At 53.9% G+C, this 17,189-nt stretch overlaps 1 long non-coding RNA gene and 1 pseudogene across 1 annotated transcript; both read right to left on the bottom strand.

Moving 5' to 3' along the window:
* LOC120381418 overlaps positions 1-17,189 on the bottom strand; it is a 360,540-nt pseudogene that overhangs the window by 326,667 nt on the left and 16,684 nt on the right.
* Positions 4,838-7,960, bottom strand: LOC120381490. The gene is made up of 2 exons (XR_005588089.1): positions 7,909-7,960; positions 4,838-4,963 (listed from the first exon to the last, which is right to left on the bottom strand). It is a non-coding gene; the product is annotated as an uncharacterized LOC120381490 (long non-coding RNA).

Here is a 17,189-nt window from a genome sequence, read left to right on the forward strand (position 1 = left end):
TCCTATCACATGGGACAGTCTCAGCTGAGGGGGAGGTGAGATGGGGAGGGGGTACAGAGGGGAAAGTTGTTGTACCCATGTTGGTCCCAGGATAGCAAAGAGGTATTTTTAATTGGTTCTAAAACAATTACCGCACCCACCTTGTCTCTCCAAGAGATCTGAAAGTGGCAGGAGACAAACAGGAAGACAGAGCTCAGGACTCTAAACCAAACATTTCAAACCCCTGGAAGAAACTACATTTCCCTTCTGCCCCTGGGTATGTTTGTGTCCTCTATGAGGGACCACCCCATTCCCCTCACAGCAGCAACGGGAGACTGCAGCCAGCCCCAGATGGTCTTTCCCAATCCTGGGATGTTTGTTGTGACAAAGATTGTGTGTGGTGGGTGCACGGGCTGGGGACACCCGGACTGATCTGCAGATTGGAAAGTCAGGGCAACTCTAGCACAGCTTGGGGGCTGTGGGCGGGGGGGGGGCAGTTCTGGAGCTGGGCCTCTGTCCTCTCTAGCTCCCATGGCAGATGGCTCTGGCAGCATCAAGTGGGTCCATCACTGCAGGGGAAGGTGGGGTAGTGTCTGAGGTCAGGGTGAGAATTGGAGGGGGGGTCTATGCCCAAGAAGGGGGGATGGAATTCACCTCCCCACCCCTCTGCAGAGCTCAGCAACTAGGGCTTTATCCAGTGAAGTGAAATTCACTCTGTGCAGTGATGAGCTGCCAAAATCATAACAACCGGTTCCCTCCTCACCCCAGGAGGGATCATGCCCCCCCCAGGAAGCCCTGCCCCATCCACCCCCCTTCCTGTACCCTGACAACCCCTGATCCTTTCTGACTGCCCTCCCGGGACCCTTGCCCCTATTCAATCCCCCTCTTCCCTTCCCTCTGACCCCACAACTCCTATCCACTCCTCCCCACCCCTATCCACTCCCCTGCCCTCTCTCCAACACCCCTCCCTGCCCCCTTACCGCTGCCTGGGCGTGGCTGGCGGTGCTACATTCCGGCCATGGCTGGGCCGGGAGCCTGGGGACGGGGCGGGGCAGGAGTCACGCAGCCGGAGCCGGAGGATACGGTGGGAGCCGGGTGGCTGGCCGGCTGGAGCCGGGGAGGGCCGCCGCCAGAGCCACGCAGCCGGGGCCGCCGCCGCGCCCGGACCCTGGCATCTGGGTCGGTGAGGTCGCGGCCGCCGCCAGGCCCGGAGCTGGGCTGCGGCAGGGCCGGGGAGGGGCGCGGCCAGAGCCGGGCAGCCGGGGACGCGGTGCCAGGGAGGGCCGTGGCCGGAGCCGGGCGGCCGCGGGGCTGGGGAGGGCCGGAGGCGGAGCCGGGCAGTTGGGGAGGGACTCGGGGCCGGGGAGGGACGCGGGGCCGGGGAGGGCCGGAGGCAGGCGGCCGGGGAGGGACGCGGGGCTGGGCAGGGCCACGGCCAGAGCCGGGCAGGGCCGGGGAGGGACACGGCTGGAGACCAGCCGGGGCGCATGGCCCTCCTCGTTCCCTCTACCCCTACCTCAGCTCCATCTTCCTGTTCCTGAGCGGGAAGCCTGCTTGCTTCTCAGCCCCCCCAGGCTTCCCGCGCGAACAGCTGATTCGCGGGAAGCAGGGGGGGGAGGAGGAGGAGCAGGGCGGAGCATTCATGGCAGCAGGTGGAGGCAGAGCTGAGGTGAGCTGGGGCCACAGCAGGGAGCGGTTGTTAAATTTAAATGCCCTTTTAGAACAAGTTGTCCCAGGCAGGACAACCGGTTCTAACAGAGCGTCTAAATTTAACAACCGGTTCCCACGAACCGGTGCGAACCGGCTGCAGCTCATCACTGACTCTGGGTGAATTTGAGTCAGCCACTGAAAGATCCTTGTGCCTTCGGTTCCACACTGGCCACAGGAGTCGACTAGTTCTCTCTCCCCAGACTGCCGGGGGCAGCCTGGGATAATTAGTGGGTTATGGGAATTAGAAGATGAAAATTCACTAAGAACATTTGTGTGTTTATTATTTGTGTGTTTATTATTAAATCCCCAGACACCCACCAATCCCCGTCCTCCTTCCGGGGCTATAAATATCTAAGGGGCTCAGCTACGGATCGTGCAGTCAGTTCCTGCCCTTCCCCACTTTCTAAAGCAGCACTTTTAAGAACAGGGCAGGGAAACATGTAAATACTTTGAACCAAATTCCAGAAGCTGCTGAGCATGGAGAAGTTAAAATGAAATCAAGGTTCCGTCTCTCCAAGGACCTGGCCCCTAGTGCAAAATACGACACTCCCCAGGAATCTGAAATGGCCACTTCATAACTGATAATGTTACTAATCTGTTCACTTCTGGGAATTACCACTAAGAGAAACAACCCAGTGACGGTGATATCCTGAGGAAAAGATTTCATGTGTCTTTAGATCATACCGATTTGTAATCTGGAACAATATCCACTAAAATGCCTAATTCGTAGCCCTACGGCAATTGCCTGGTCTCCCTACAGGGCAGAATTAAGGTTGGTGCCTTAGTTGTGAATTTCCATCCCCTAGCATATTGCAATTGCTGTTAAGTGGGTTTGACAAAATTCATTGTGTCTATTTCTTTCTTTTAATTTCAAGAGATAGAGATTTATTTTTAAGCCCTTTTTTCAATGTTTACAATTTCAATGTTCAGAGCTGTGGAAGTTATGGGGGTCGTCAGACAACAATTATTTAATAACAGTAACTGTTGAGAGTCCAAAAGCCAAATCATAGAACTGTTCAAAGAGAAATTGTCAATGTCACACCCAAAATATACAGTGTAAATATCCTTAAATCAAACTCCACTTTCTCCAGAAGCATTTCTGTATATTGCCTATATCAATATTTTTTCATCTGTGTGTGTGTGTACAGTGAAATTAACATTTACTGCAATTTATTAATAAAAATCCAATCCTTTCAAGCGTAATTTTAAGTAATGAAGTACTTGAAGTCTTTCACTTCCTAGACTGGAATGTTTCACTTCAGGATAATTACACCCTCCTTGTGATGTATTTTACTCTCAGTACCGTAACCCCCTCATGATGTAGCTCCTGTCTGCGAGCTCTGCTGAAGCCAGTGGCATTATGATCAGGTGACACACTGACATGAGCAGAGACATGGGGGAGGGTGGAGGATGAGGTAACATGGAGGCTACCAGAGTTGAACGTGGCCGTAAGAGCAAACGCTCTCTCAGCCTCTCCTCTCTCCCACCTCCCAGAGTCAGTAATTCTGAATCGTTCCCTGAAATCTAAATAGCCCCAGTATGAGAGACAGTGATTAACGCAGGTACCTTAGGGGCTGCAGCGCCAACCCCCTGCCTGGATGAAGAGGGTGAAGAATTGCAGTAGAAATGGGTTAGGTTGGGACACGGCACAGCTGATGTGGGTCTGGGAGCTGAGTTGACCAATAGGCCAGAACTCATGGGGGAGTTGGGAGAACAAGTCAACAGGACGGGGTAGAGGCACTTCAGTGTATTTTCCCCATTAACCATTCTGCCATGTATTTAATTTAGAAACTTTTCATTCACATCTAAACACCTTGGAGCTAAGCTAGGCTGATACATTTCCACTTACAGTGGTACAGTTGTAATTAGGTGCTTAATCAGATGCTCATGCAGCACAAAGCAGGCAATAATGGGTGTGCTTCCATTCCTTAACTTGACTGTGTGCTGTGCATCACTTTGAAAAAAAGATGCTGTGAGGGAGTGTCAAAATTTTAGGCATTAAGAAATGGTAAGTAGGTGTCAGTTCATTTCTCATGCATTCCTCTCCTAATTTTAATGTCAGTTTTGAATCAGCATTAATACCATGTTGTTTTAACAGCAGTAGGGTCCATTTGTATAATTGTTTGCCAGATTTCATTGAATATTGTGAACCAGCCGTCTTCACCTTTTATTTTCAGATTCCTAAATACACCCCAACGCACCTCTCCTGACAGACTGCAGGCCCTGGCCGGTGACATGCTCCTTAGAGAGCAAACACCTGACGAGCCCTTTCGCCCTCAAACGCGCATTTGGCTCTTTGACGTTGCTTTATCCGCCCCACCAGAAAACGCTGCAGGGAACCCGGTCATTACAGCCGACCGCACTAGGTACCATTCTACCAGCTCTGGGCCGACATTCAAATGGTTCTGTTTGGTCATCTTTCATTCAGCTTTGCAATTCTTAGATCCCATTTAAAAACTGGAAGTGAAATAACCGAAGCAAGTTACGAAGAGAGCGGCCTCGGGCATAGGCGGGGGTAAAACAATAAATGGAAAGAACTGACTATGCAAAAAGGAACATCGCAAACTATCAGAGCCCAGACCCCCGCCCAACTGAACCCACCCCAGCCAGGCATATCAAGCTGGGTCCCTGAAAAATCGCCCAGCCCGTCTGGCAGTGAACGCTGCGTGTTCCAGGCAGAGCTACGGTGTGTGCATCTGCTCTGCTGACATGCTGCTTTAGTGCAGGCGAGCCACGGCCACAGGGAGCAGAGACATGAACTCCTACAAAACACAATCCCACATACACCTCCAATGCCGGATCCTCCTGCCTCCCCACTGTCTGCCATCCCCTCCCTCACCTCCACATGGCCATTCTCAGCCTACTGCTAACACTTCCTCCCAGCCTTCAGCACTATAAATAAATAAAACATGGTGTTACAAAAGGTAGATTGTGCAGAGAAACCTGATCTGGACGTCAGTAAGGCTTTTGATACAGTTCCACATGGGAAACTATTTGTTAAATTGGAGACTATGGGGATTAATATGAGAACCGAAAGGTCAATAAAGAATTGGTTAAAGGGGAGTCTACAATGGGGTCATATTGAACGGTGAGTTGTCAGGCTGGAGGGAGTTACTAGTGCAGTTCCTCGGATCAGTCTTGGGACCAATCTTACTCAACACTTTTATTAGTGATCTTGGCACAAGAAGTGGGAGTGGGACACAGAGCCGGGAGGGATTGCCAATACGGAGGAGGACAGGAACATCATACAAGAAAAGCTGCATGTCCTTGAAAGCTGGAGTAATAGAAATGGGATGAAAATCAATAGTGCACAAATTCGACTTGTTAGTCCCCAAGTGCAAAATTTTGCAATAAGCTGGGGGTTTGTCAATTGGAAGTGACAGAGGAGGAGACTGGTTGATCACAGGATAATTATGAGCTGCCAATGTGATGCAGCCGTGAAATAGGTTAATGCAGTCCTAGGATACATCAGGTGAGGGATTTCCAGCAGACACATAGAATCATAGATTATTAGGGTTGGAAGGGACCTCAGTAGATCATCTAGTCCAACCCCCTGCTCAAAGCAGGACCAATCCCCTGACAGATTTTTGCCTAGATCCTAAATGGCCCCCTCAAGGATTGAACTCACAACCCTGGGTTTAGCAGGCCAGGGCTAAAACCACTGAGCTATACATGAAAGGGTCAGTACTGTTATACAAGGCACCGATGAGACCTCATCTGACATACACCTCTACCTTCTGCCCTTAAAGTCTGTGAGTCTATAAGCTGTGCTTTGTGTTGCACAGACACTGATGGAGATCAGGGCCCCATCGTGCAGCACATGGCAGAGAACCTGACTGAGATCAGCAGCCCCATTGTGCTGGGCACTGCACAGACAGAGAGGGACAGTCCTTGCCCCAAAGAGATCACAATCCAAGTAAACAATGGGGAGGAGGAAAACAGAGAGGGGCTGTGACTTCCCCAAGATCACCAAGCAGGTCAGGGACAGAGCCAGGGACAGAGCCAGGAACAGATCCCGTTAACGCCAGAGCCACATCACCCGCAGCTTGGAAAGGTCCCCAGACCCCACTGTATTAGGCTGCAGAAAGAGGTGGTTTGCCCATGGATGCACAGGCTGTCTTGGCAGGCAGCTCAGCTGTGGTCCCTGCACACAGCTGGGTGTGTGGGTCATGGGTCAGGAGAAGTCAGTGTCCAGCCCTGTGGGGCTGTGCTCCTGGCTCCTACCTCCAGCACTCACTGCTGCCCCTCCCTTACCAGCTGCACTGTTCAGCCAGCCCCAGGCCTCTGTGAGGTCACTGCCCCCCCTCCCCTATCCCCTGCAAGCCTTCAAACAGGGACATGGTGCACCAGTACCAATCAGAGCGCACTAGTGTAAATTCTGTCTGTACTAAGGATTTGCACCAGTGCCTAAAACACCAGGGTGGCAGAGACCTTCAGTGCCCAAAACAGCAGTACGGTGGCACTAGAACTGGGATCTAGTTCTAGCTCCATCACGGACAGCCTGGGTGACCTTGGACACGTCAATGTTTCTCCTCCCAACTTCAGTCTCTTTACCCAGCTGCCACTCACTGGGGTCTCCTCTCTCTCCAGAGCTGCTCACCACTACAGTCTGTGTGGGTGTCCCCAGAGCTGAGGCAGTTCAGCTCGGGAATAGTCTTACAAGGGGGCTGGGGAGTCTCTGTCCCTGGAAGATTTTAAGAACAGGTAGGACAAAGCTCTGTCAGAGACAATCTACATACACTTGTCCTGCCTCGGCAGAAGGAGCTGGACATGACAACATCTTGAGGTCCTGTCCAGCTCTACATTGCTATGATGTTATGCAATATAGATACGTATAAAACAACATGATGAAACCAAATGAAAACATGGTGTCAGGCAATTCAAAAAACAAAACAAAAAACTACACTGCACAGCATAAAATGACACAATACTAAGGAGAAGAAAGCAACACAATGCAAACTAACACACCTTAGAACAAAAGTACACAATGCAAAAGAGCTCAACTCAAACCAACATAACACAGACACCAAACCAGCTGAGGCAAAATAATGCATCATAAAACTATGCAACACAGCATGGTGCATCATAGTTCCAAAAGGCAACAGGCAAAACAGCTCAGCGTAGAACAGGACACAGCACAAAAGAGAATTCTTTCAATTAGGCCTGCAAGGGATCTTGAGAGGGCGTGTACTCCAGCCCCCTGTACTGAGGCAGGACCAAGTATCCCTAGACATTCCCAGACTGGTGTATCTCTAACCTGGTCCTAAAAACCTCCAGTGAAGGAAATTCCACAGTCTCCCTTGGAAGCCAATGCAAGGCAAACACAGGCCAAACAATGCTGCACACACACACGCTGGGCTTGGGTTTAAGGGGAGAGGCAAGAATTCAAACAATCTAGGTTCTGCCCCAAATTCTCCATGCAAACTTGAGCAAATTACTTCAGCTCTCTGAGCTTCAGTTTCCCCATCTGTAAAATGGAGTCGCCTCCCACCATTGTCCTATTTAGCCTTTTTTTGTGGCAAGGCCTGTCCCTGTGGGCATGTCGACACTGCAGTCAGACACCAGCGGCTGGCCCGTGCCCGCTGACTTGGGCTCACACGGCTCAGGCTGTGGGGCTGTTTAATTGTGGTGTCCATGTTCCGGCTGGGGCTGCAGCCCAAGGTCTGGCACCCTCCCACCTCGCAGGATCCTACAGCCTGGCCCCAGCCCGAGGCCAGACATCTACACTGCAATTAAACAGCCCCTTCACCTGAGCCCTGTGAGCCTGAGTCACCTGGCATGGGCCAGCTGGGGGTTTTAATGGCAGGGTAGAGATATCCTTGGTGTCTGTTCAGCACCAGTCACAATGGGGACCCTGATCTCGGTGTCTGTGCAGAGCCCTGCATAACAGGGGCCTGACCTCAGTCGGTGACTCTGCAACTCCCAGCATTACAGGATCCCTAATTTTGTTTAGGGCCCCTGCAGCAACTGGTAAAATGTGGGGGCAGGATCTGTCAGGGTCTGTGCAGTGCACAGTACAGTGGTGGGGCGTGATCTGGGTTGGGGTCAGTGCAGTGCCAGACTCAACGGGGACACAGATCTCAGTCGAGGTCTCTAAAGTGCCCAGCACAATGGATGCAGCAGTTTAGGTCACAGTCGTGCACCGCCTGGCTTAAAGGGGGCCGTGATCTCAGTCTAGGCCTCAGTTTTACCTGGCACAACAGTGGGGTCTGATCTCACCTGGGGTCTCTGCAGCGCCTGGAGAACAGGGCCACGCTCAGTACGATAAGAGCCCTGATCTCAGTCAGACACCTGGAGAGAAAAGTGGGAAGATTTTTGAGAATTTGATATCAGTATTTCAGAACTGAGGAGAAAATGGGGCACAAACAATATATTTGCTAATGTGAGACAGAAGCACCAACATCTGGAAGATTTTACATCAGCATTTAACAGTTGAAGAGAACGGAGGGGAAATGGGAGGGGATTATACAGGGATATTCAATCAACAACAGAATGAGATGGATTCTTCTTGCCTCACACTCACAGGGCCAGCAGGTGCTGGGGAGTAGCTGGGACTAGGAAACCTGGGGCTGGGCCGTCTCCATGGGGGACACTTGCTCCTCCCTCCCCTTCCTGGCCCTTCCCAGGCCCCGTTGCCAGCAGAGAGTGGCCCCCCCAGCGCAGCCCAGAGGTGTCCCTGTCTCAGGGCCCCCCCAGCCTCTGCCCATTCACCCTCTGCCCAGCTCAGGAATCACTCGGGGGAACCATTTCCCACCCGCACAAGGACAAATCCCGGCAGGTGGAAATGGGGGAAACCCCCAAACCTGAGACCTGAACTGGCCACTGGCGAAGGGGAGAGAAAATGGGGCACAATCGGGGGGGGAACAGGGAACTTCTCAGGGTTGGGGGAGGGGGGGTCACCCTGGGCGCTGCTCGTGGCTCTCTAGGGAGAAAGGGGGCAGGACGGGGAGGAGGGTCCCCACGGGAGGGCAGCGGTAAATCCGAGGATCTCAGCCCCCTTTCTCTCCCGCTCCTCGGGGTCACCTGCCCCCCATGTCCGGGCTGCACAGACATTTCCGCCCGCCCCTCCCAGCACGGCCCCAAGCAGGGACCCCAGTGGGGCCAGGCCCCTCCCAGCACCCCGCGGAGCCCCAGGGCAGAGCCTGGCCGGGCCCGGGGGCGCTGGGCTCCTGCGGGGCAGCAACTCCGAGCGCTGCCCCCCCCCAGGGAGCAGATCCCGGCGCTGCGAGATGCCGGGTCCCCCCCCACCGGGCACTGGGGCAGAGTCACCGCCCGGCCCGGCCCCGCCCCCGGGGCTCGCTCCGGGACCTGGAGGCTGCAGCTCCGCAGCGGGGCGGGCGGAGCCCGGGGCGGCCCCAGGGCGGCTCCAGCGGGGCAGGGCCAGGGCCGGGCACGGGGGGGTTAATGAAGGGCTCTCCCGCCGCGATCTGCGCATGCCCAGAGCCCCACCGGCACCAACCCTTCTCCGGCCGGGAGAGGCCCCAACGGCCCCGCGCGAGCCAGGCAGAGCCGCAGCGGCTCGCGCGCGTTTGCAGATCGGTTTGGTCTCTCCATCAACGTCACTTCCGGTCCAGGGAGGATCAGGAACTACATCTCCCAGCCTGCCCCGGGATCGCGTCTGCCCTCTCCGCAGCCCAGGGAAGGGAGGGTTCCAGCAGCTGTTACTGCGCATGCTCCGTGCGAGCCCCGCTGGGGGCGGGAGAACAAAGCTGCTGCTGCCGCCTTCGCGTGAGCCGGGCCCGGGCTGAGCCGCTGCTGCTCCCCGGGGGGGCCCGGCCGGGGTTTCTCCAGCTGGGCCCCGCCCCCGGGCAGCCCAGGCTCTGCCCGCCCCAGCCGCCCGGAGCCCCGGGGTGAGAGACCCCGGGGGCGCTGGGGGCGGGCACGTGACTCTGCCCCGGGAACCCGGGAGAAGCCTCGGAGCCGCCTCGGCCCCAGCGGAGCCGCAGCAGGATCCGCCCCGCTGGGATGGGGGCGGTGCATTAAATTGCTCTCAATAGCGCTGTGCTACTCCCGGGCACTGCGCATGTTCAGTAGCAGCTGCTGAAGCCGCTGCCCTTCCCCTGCCCGTATCAGCCGGAACGTTCCGCCGGGGGCAGGGCTGGGACAGGGCGAGGAGCAACAGGGGCAGGGGCTGAGCAGGGAATTGATGAGGAGTCAGGCAGGTGGGGGCGGGGCTGGGGGTAAAGGGAAGATCCGGGCTGCGGGGGCACTGGAGTTGAGCTGGGGGCGCAGGGGAAGGTCATTGGGGCGGGAAATATGAATTGGTTTGTGCAGCCAGGAAATTCCCGTGGGGGAGGGGAGTTCACTGAATCCTGCCCTGTTTGTGCCCCGTCCTCCCACATACAAAGTCTCTCCAGCTTTTCCCCTTTTCCTCCTGGTCTCTCTGTATTTCTCAAGTGTCAATTCAAAATCTCTCCCATGGGGCAGCTTTTCCCACCCATTTTATCTGCAGTGATTTGTCCTCATTTAGGTGGGAAATTGTTGCCCTGAGTCATTCCCCAGCACATGGCTGCCCCTGGAATGGGGATGGGAAGAGGAGCCCGTTTTCATCCCCACCTTGGCAGAGAAGAGCACGTGTCCCCCATGGAGACTGTCCAGACCCCATTTCCCAATCCCACCACTGCCCCCAAACTACCAACACAGTTTCCCCCAGCCCTCAGTTGCCAGTCACCTGCCCGTCCCCCACTTCTGCCCCCTTCCTTTATCCAGGGAGCCTTCCAGCTCCCCCTCCCCCCTTAAATCAGCTCCTCACAGGGCTCCCTAGAAAGGAAGGAGAAAACTCGAAAGAGGTTCCTGCTGGCGCTCTTAAAAAGCCCGAATACTCTCTCAGTCCTCAGAGAGAGACCTGGAGAAGGAGACTTGCTGGAGCAAAGCCACAGGGGTCTCTGAGGTTTCCCTGGCCCCTGGCCCCTGTCCTGCCTGGCTGATGTCAGCATCTCTCTGTGAGGTCACCACCTCCCCACCACCTTGGACCAATAGTCTGAGATCCTGCCAAAGGCCTTTGTGATGTCACTGCCACACCCCTCCCTTGCTGGGCTAATGTCCTGCCCTGGCCAGGCACTTTGGAGGTTTGAGCTACTCCCTGGGGATCACCCCACTCAAGGAGCTTTTCTGCAGAGCATCCTCAGATGTCTGAGCACACAAGTGCCATGGCAACGAACTGACACACATGACACCAAAATGAGATCATTAATATACTAACCTAGAGGAGAAGGACAATGCAGCATTAGTAGGGGAGAAACCCCTACTGAACATGCATTACACCTGGCAGCGTCAGCAGACCATATCGGCTACACAACTAAAGAAAGGGATCTGCACGTTGCTGTAGACCCTAATGAAGATCACACCCCACCACTGTACTGGGCACTGCACAGAACCTGACAGAGATCCTGGCCCCACATTTTGCCAGATACTGCAGGGGCCCTAAACAAAATCAGGGATCCTGTAATGCTGGGAGTTGCAGAGCCCCCAACTGAGCTCAGGCTCCCCTGTTGGTCAGGACTCTGCACACTGACCAAGATCAGGGTCCCCATTGTAACAGGTGTTGAACAGACACCAAGGGTATCTTTACCCTGCTATTAAAACCCCCCAGCTGGCCCATGCCAGGTGACTCAGGCTCATAGGGCTCAGGCGAAGGGGCTGTTTAATTGCAGTGTAGATGTCTGGGCTTGGGCTGGGGCCAGGCTGTAGGACCCTGCGAGGTGGGAGGGTGCCAGACCTTGGGCTGCAGCCCCAGCCGGAAAATGGACACCACAATTAAACTGCCCCACAGCCTGAGCCGTATGAGCCCAAGTCAGTGGGCACGGGCCAGCCGCCGGTGTCTAACAAGTTTGCATGGAGAATTTGGGGCAAAACTGGGAACTGAACCCAGATTGTTTGAATTCTTGCCTCTCCCCTTAACCCCAGGCCCAGCGTGTGTGTGTGCAGTGTTGTTTTGGTCTGTGTTTGCCTTGCATTGGCTTCCAAGGGAGACTGTGGAATTTCCTTCATTGGAGGTTTTTAAGACCAGGTTAGAGATACACCAGTCTGGGAATGTCTAGGGATACTTGGTCCTGCCTCAGCACAGGCGGCTGGAGTAGACGCCCTCTCAAGATCCCTTCCAGGCCTACACTGAAATAATTCTCTTTTGTGCTGTGTCCTGTTCTACGCTGAGCTGTTTTGCATGGTGCCATTTGGAACTGTGATCGCACCATGTTGTGGAGCAGTTTTACGGTGAATTGTTTTGCCTCAGCATGTTTGGTGCCTGTGCTGTGTTGGTTTGAGATGAGCTCTTTTTTTTTTTTTTTTTCATTGTGTAATATTGTCCTAGGGTGTGTTAGTTTGCATCGTGTTTTCTTTTCCTCTGTATTGTCATTTCTAACCTGAGCAAGTTGAATCGCGTCGTTGCGAGATGATAAATCCAGAGCCCCAGGCTGACTTTCTTTCATCACATGTTTTTAGAGTAGATCACATTCACGGGGTGGGGTTTCTGCTGGGAAGTGTCTGTCCAGTGGCAGCACCCAGTGCACATTCCCCACTTACAAACTCATCTTCAGTATATCGGCCACTCAACCTAGCGAGTGGGGAGGGTCCCAGTGGTCGGGCTCCAGCCCCTGGATCCCGAGCCTGGCAAGCCCGAGTCAGCCAGCCTGGGCCAGCTGTGGGGTTTAATTGCACTGCAGACATACACGGGTGTCACAATCCCAGCTTCCTCCTCAGGGAATCAAGCCCTCATTCCACCCGTGACAGGCAGGGAGAGTCACCACTGTACACGTGAGGTCGGAACTGACACTGCCCCTGCACAGGGACCCAGGGGAGCAGCTCGGGCAGCTCCTTGGCCAGCTGTGGCTGGCAGGAGACCCAGCAAGGCAGGAGCTGCTCTGGGTTCTCTGCAGGGGAGAGTAACTGGGAGAAGGGGGGAGTTTGTCTCTGATTTACAGGGAGCTTTGCCAGAGTGGAGCCTGTAGGTCACATGCTGGGGGGCTGTGACGGGCACACAGGCTCCGTGCTCTGGAACAGCTCTGAGTCAAACCCAGGCAGGAGCCTCCTCAGTGTGACCCCCGCAGGGAACGCCCTCACTGGGAGAACCCTCCCTGGCTTCAGCACCTCCTGGGACTGACCTTGGACCTTTCAGCCCCCCTGGTCCACACCAGGAGCTTCCTGCAGTGAGTCCACCTGAATCGGACACCTCGGAAAGCCTCATCCGCCCCCGAAGGGGAGTCCTGCACCCCCAACTTCCACAGTCGCCAGTGACTCTCAGCCAGCGCTGTACAACAGAAGGTTCGTTAGGGGTCTGGGATCCAGCCTGGGAAAGTTCTGTGTTCGCACAGGAAGCAGGAAGATTCAGCAACGTCCATCTTGGGGAGACCCCTAACTCAGAGCCTGGGCTCTCCCCTCGAGTCCCCAACCAGCAGACTCCTTGCTTCCAACAGCCCGACTCAGCCAGGCCCTTTGCCCCTCGTCTGCCCTCTGTCCTGTTTCCCTGGCAACCTGCTCACCTGGCCTCCAGCTCGTTCTTTGTTCTCCGACTCCTCCCAGCCAGCTGGCCTCTTGCAGCAGGTGCGCCCCGGCCATCGGTTGCTAGGAGACAGAATTTGTGGCCTTTGTCTGGGCCCAGGCAGCTCGACAGCAGCCACACCTGCCCTTTGGGGGTCTCTGCCAAGATTTAACCCCCTTGTCCCACCACCGAGATCAGTGGTCCCAAAGCACTTCAGGGTCATGCCCCCCACCCCTGTCCATGCACCCCCCGCGTCGTGGCTGGGAGTGGGGCCGCAGCTAAGGGGGAAGGGACACAGACAGGGGTAAGGGGGCTGAGGCAGGGGCCAGAGCTGGGGCTGGAGCCAAGAGTGGAGCTGGGTGGCTCCTCCTCCCCACCCCCATGGGGGCTGGCCTGGGCCCAGTTGCATCCCCCTGAATGTTACTCCATCCCCCTGGCAGGGTGAACCCCACATTTTGGACCTTTAACCTAGATAATCGTGCAACAAATAGGGGAAACTGAGGCACACACAAGATGCAAACAAAACATCCAGAAAATTCCCACTTCGTCACAGGGGTGTCAGTGGGGTCTGAGCTGGGCAGCAGCACAGGAAAGTGGGGAGGTTAAACTGCAAAACATCCCCCTGTGTTCCCACAAAAGCCTCTCGTTTACCCCCTAACCTCCTCCCCATGAAAATCTCCACCCCTGCCCTGGCACACAGAGACCCCCTCACTCCAACGCAGATTTTTAACTTTTCTTACTTGTCCTTGGCCTTCCACAAACATTGTTCCCATCAAAATGACCCAGGGCTTTTACAACGAGAATGAGAAAACAAACTAAATCAAACCCAAAGAAACCGCTATCGACCTCCCCACCACACACACTTTGGGTCTGAATTTTTCCACTGAAATGTTGAGGCAATAAAACTCTCACTGCTCTTGTCCAGAAACAAACCTTAGCCCCCCATGCAGTACCTGGGGCAGCTATGTCTGACCCACCAAGGCTTCAGCTCCTTTGGGGAGATTTCCAGCTGCCCAATTCTGCTGCTATTCCAGGGGAACAATTCCTGGCTCCTGTCAGCATTTATCTCAGCCCCGTTCTGGGCATCACAGGTTTCTCTGGGAAAGGGCAGCGAGTGGTTCTAGGGTCCAGTGATCCTCCTCCAAATCGAGCTAGAACCTGGGGCTCCTTCCCCTTCCCCAGGCTGTGGGCGGGGAGGCATTTCACAGAGCTCTTGGAGCTATAGCCCGTGGCTAAGGAGAGAGAAAAAGCCTCCCATCCCCCTCTGCTCTGGGGGCTGGGTTTCCTCCTGAAGCCTCTGCCCCCCACTTTGTGCCCATGGCTCATCCCTGACCCTTGCTGCTGCTCCTTGCTATAGACTGTGAAAGGAGCGGAGGCAGCGCAGGAGCCTTCTGGGGATGCAGATCTGAGGCTTTGGGAGAGACACATTGTCTGAGACATCAGAGCGCTGCAAACCAGGCAGCCACCCCCTCAATCCGGGGCCTGTTCCAGCCCTGAGTCTGGGCTGCCGCGATCCCTCCCCCAGAGCAGGGCGCCCACAGATTACAGCCTGGAAATAGGCGTGTGAGACTAACTCCTGCTTTCCCTGACAGGGCCTCCCCTAGACCAAGTAGCGTCCCAGGCAAGACATGTCTTCGGAACCTCCCCCAGCCCCGCTCCATATGTTAAACCATTGAATACCTTATTTTTATTGCATTTGTAGCTCATTTCATTATTTCGATGCACAATCTGGATGCATGATTTTCTCTATCATATAAGACAATAAATGTTCATGCTAGGATGTGTAAATCTGTATTTATTCATGCCGTATATAAGCAAATGAAAAAATCATTTCTTCTAAGCATATAGAAACTTTTAATTTTGACAGTAACTGCAATGTACTAACAACTAGAAATGGAGCACTCACCAGCACAGGGTGGGCCAGTATTAAATAGTGTTACAGTCAGAGACAGACAGCGTTAGGATGTTAACCCCAGGCACTTTGTTCAAAGGTCGCTTCTCTCGCCTTTCCCCCATGAACTGAAGCGCAGCATTCAAGAGATCCAGAGACTAGTTGATGACGTTTCCAAGTGCTAAAATAGCAAGCGATGTCCGTCTTGCATTGGCCATTATTGACTGGAGAGATGGTTTATGGAGAATAAACTTCAAGGTGAGAAGCAGCAGCCCAAAAAGGCCTCCTGCAGGTGCTGAAGTAGCTCAGTTGGGAGAGCATTAGACTGAATCTCTAAAGGTCCCTGATTCAATCCCAGGCTTCAGCAGGCTGTTTCATCCCTCTTCCTGCAGCAGTGGGCTCTTTCCTGGAAGCACGGCACTGCCTTTACTCAATGCAAGTCCCTCATTTTGGGCTTCACTGCAGGAAAAGGCAGCATTGGCTTCTGCACCCAGTTGGCCCATCGGACCTTTCTTTCTTCTCTTGCTGCTTCTCAGCAAGGGGAAGAAAAAGAAGCTCCCCTTCAAGCTAGAGTCACAAAGGTGATGTAAGGACAACTCCTGATCCCTGGCTCCAGTCCTCTGCTCTTCCAGCTGACCCATCAGAGAGCTGCTGCCAGTTTCTCCAGGTTCGCCCACCAGTGTGTGCCAGGGTGAGCACCACCAAAGTGCAGGGAATTTGAGGGCAGGGCAGGGCAGTGCACTGTAATGGAGTTTCTGTAGTGTAGTGGTTCTCACATTTCCCTAACCTGCATCGAGCCAGCTAGGCAGAACTGACACCAACTTATCTGGGGTGTTTCCCACAAGCAGAGCACAAGTTTGAAATACGGGCAGCATAGAACCAATATTCATAATGTCAATTACAAAAATGATACACATTTAGAGAGAGCATCATTATAATCAGCCAATCAGAACCTCTCCATAGACCCCTTACACAACAACCTTTCTACAATATTGGCTGCAAATATAGAACAGCAGTCACAACGGTGATCTATACAGTTACAGATTATGTCAATAACGTCACAGGAGGTGACACGGCATCAGTGAGACTGATAGTGGAATACTGCCTCCAATTTCGGTGTCCTCATTTGAAAAAGATGTTGTGAAATTAGAGTTTGCGGCAGCAAAGAGCCACCAAATGTTCTGAGGGCTGGAGAAAAATGCCTTCTAGTGAGCTATTGAAAGAGCTCAACCTGTTTAGCTGATCAAAAGAAGATTGAAAGGTGACTTCATTGAAGTGTTGAAGTGTCTTAATGGAGAGAAAAGATTGGGTATTAAAGGGCTCTTGAATTGAGCAGAGAAAGGCCTAACAAGACCCAGTGGCTGGAAGGTGAAAAGAGACAAATTCATATTACAATTAAGGCACAAATATTCAACAGCGAGGATGATTCACCACAGGAACAAGCTACCAAGGTAAGTGGTGGATTTGCCATCTCTTGATGTCGTTTAATGAAGACTAGATGCCTTTCTGGAATGTGTTTGCCCCAAAAGTAGCTCTTGTGTCATACAGGAGGCCTGTGATATGCAGGGGGTCGGGTTAGATGCTCTAATGGTCTCTTCTGGCCATGAAGTCGACTAATTTCTGAAAATCTGAGTTTAGCATTGGGAGCAGCATCTGAGGTTTTCCTGCCTAGCCGGCTTGCTGCCTAGAACGAACGCTCCTTGAGTGGGGTGATCCACAGGGAGTAGCTCAAACCTCCAAAGTGCCTGGCCAGGGGCAGGACATTAGCCCAGCAAGGGAGGGGTGTGGCAGTGACATCACAAAGGCCTTTTGCAGGACCTCAGCCTATTGATCAGAGGTGGTGACCTCACAGAGAGATGGTGACATCAGGGAGGCAGGACAGGGGCACGGGGCCAGGGAAACCTCAGAGACCCCTGTGATTTTGCTTCAGCAAGTCTCCTTCTCCAGGTCTCTCTCTGAGAACTGAGAGACTATTCGGGTTCACGGACGTGAGCGCCAGGAGGAACCTCTTTCGAGTTTTCTCCTTCCCTTTTAGTGATTTTACTAGAAAACAGCCGTCCCTGTTTAGAAGGTAAGAGCCTCCTGGAGGTTTGAAACCTGTTCAGTCTGATCCATCTGGTGACAGGTCACTTC

The sequence above is a fragment of the Mauremys reevesii genome, linkage group 14 (assembly GCF_016161935.1).
Source record: "Mauremys reevesii isolate NIE-2019 linkage group 14, ASM1616193v1, whole genome shotgun sequence".
Lineage (NCBI taxonomy): Eukaryota > Metazoa > Chordata > Testudines > Geoemydidae > Mauremys > Mauremys reevesii.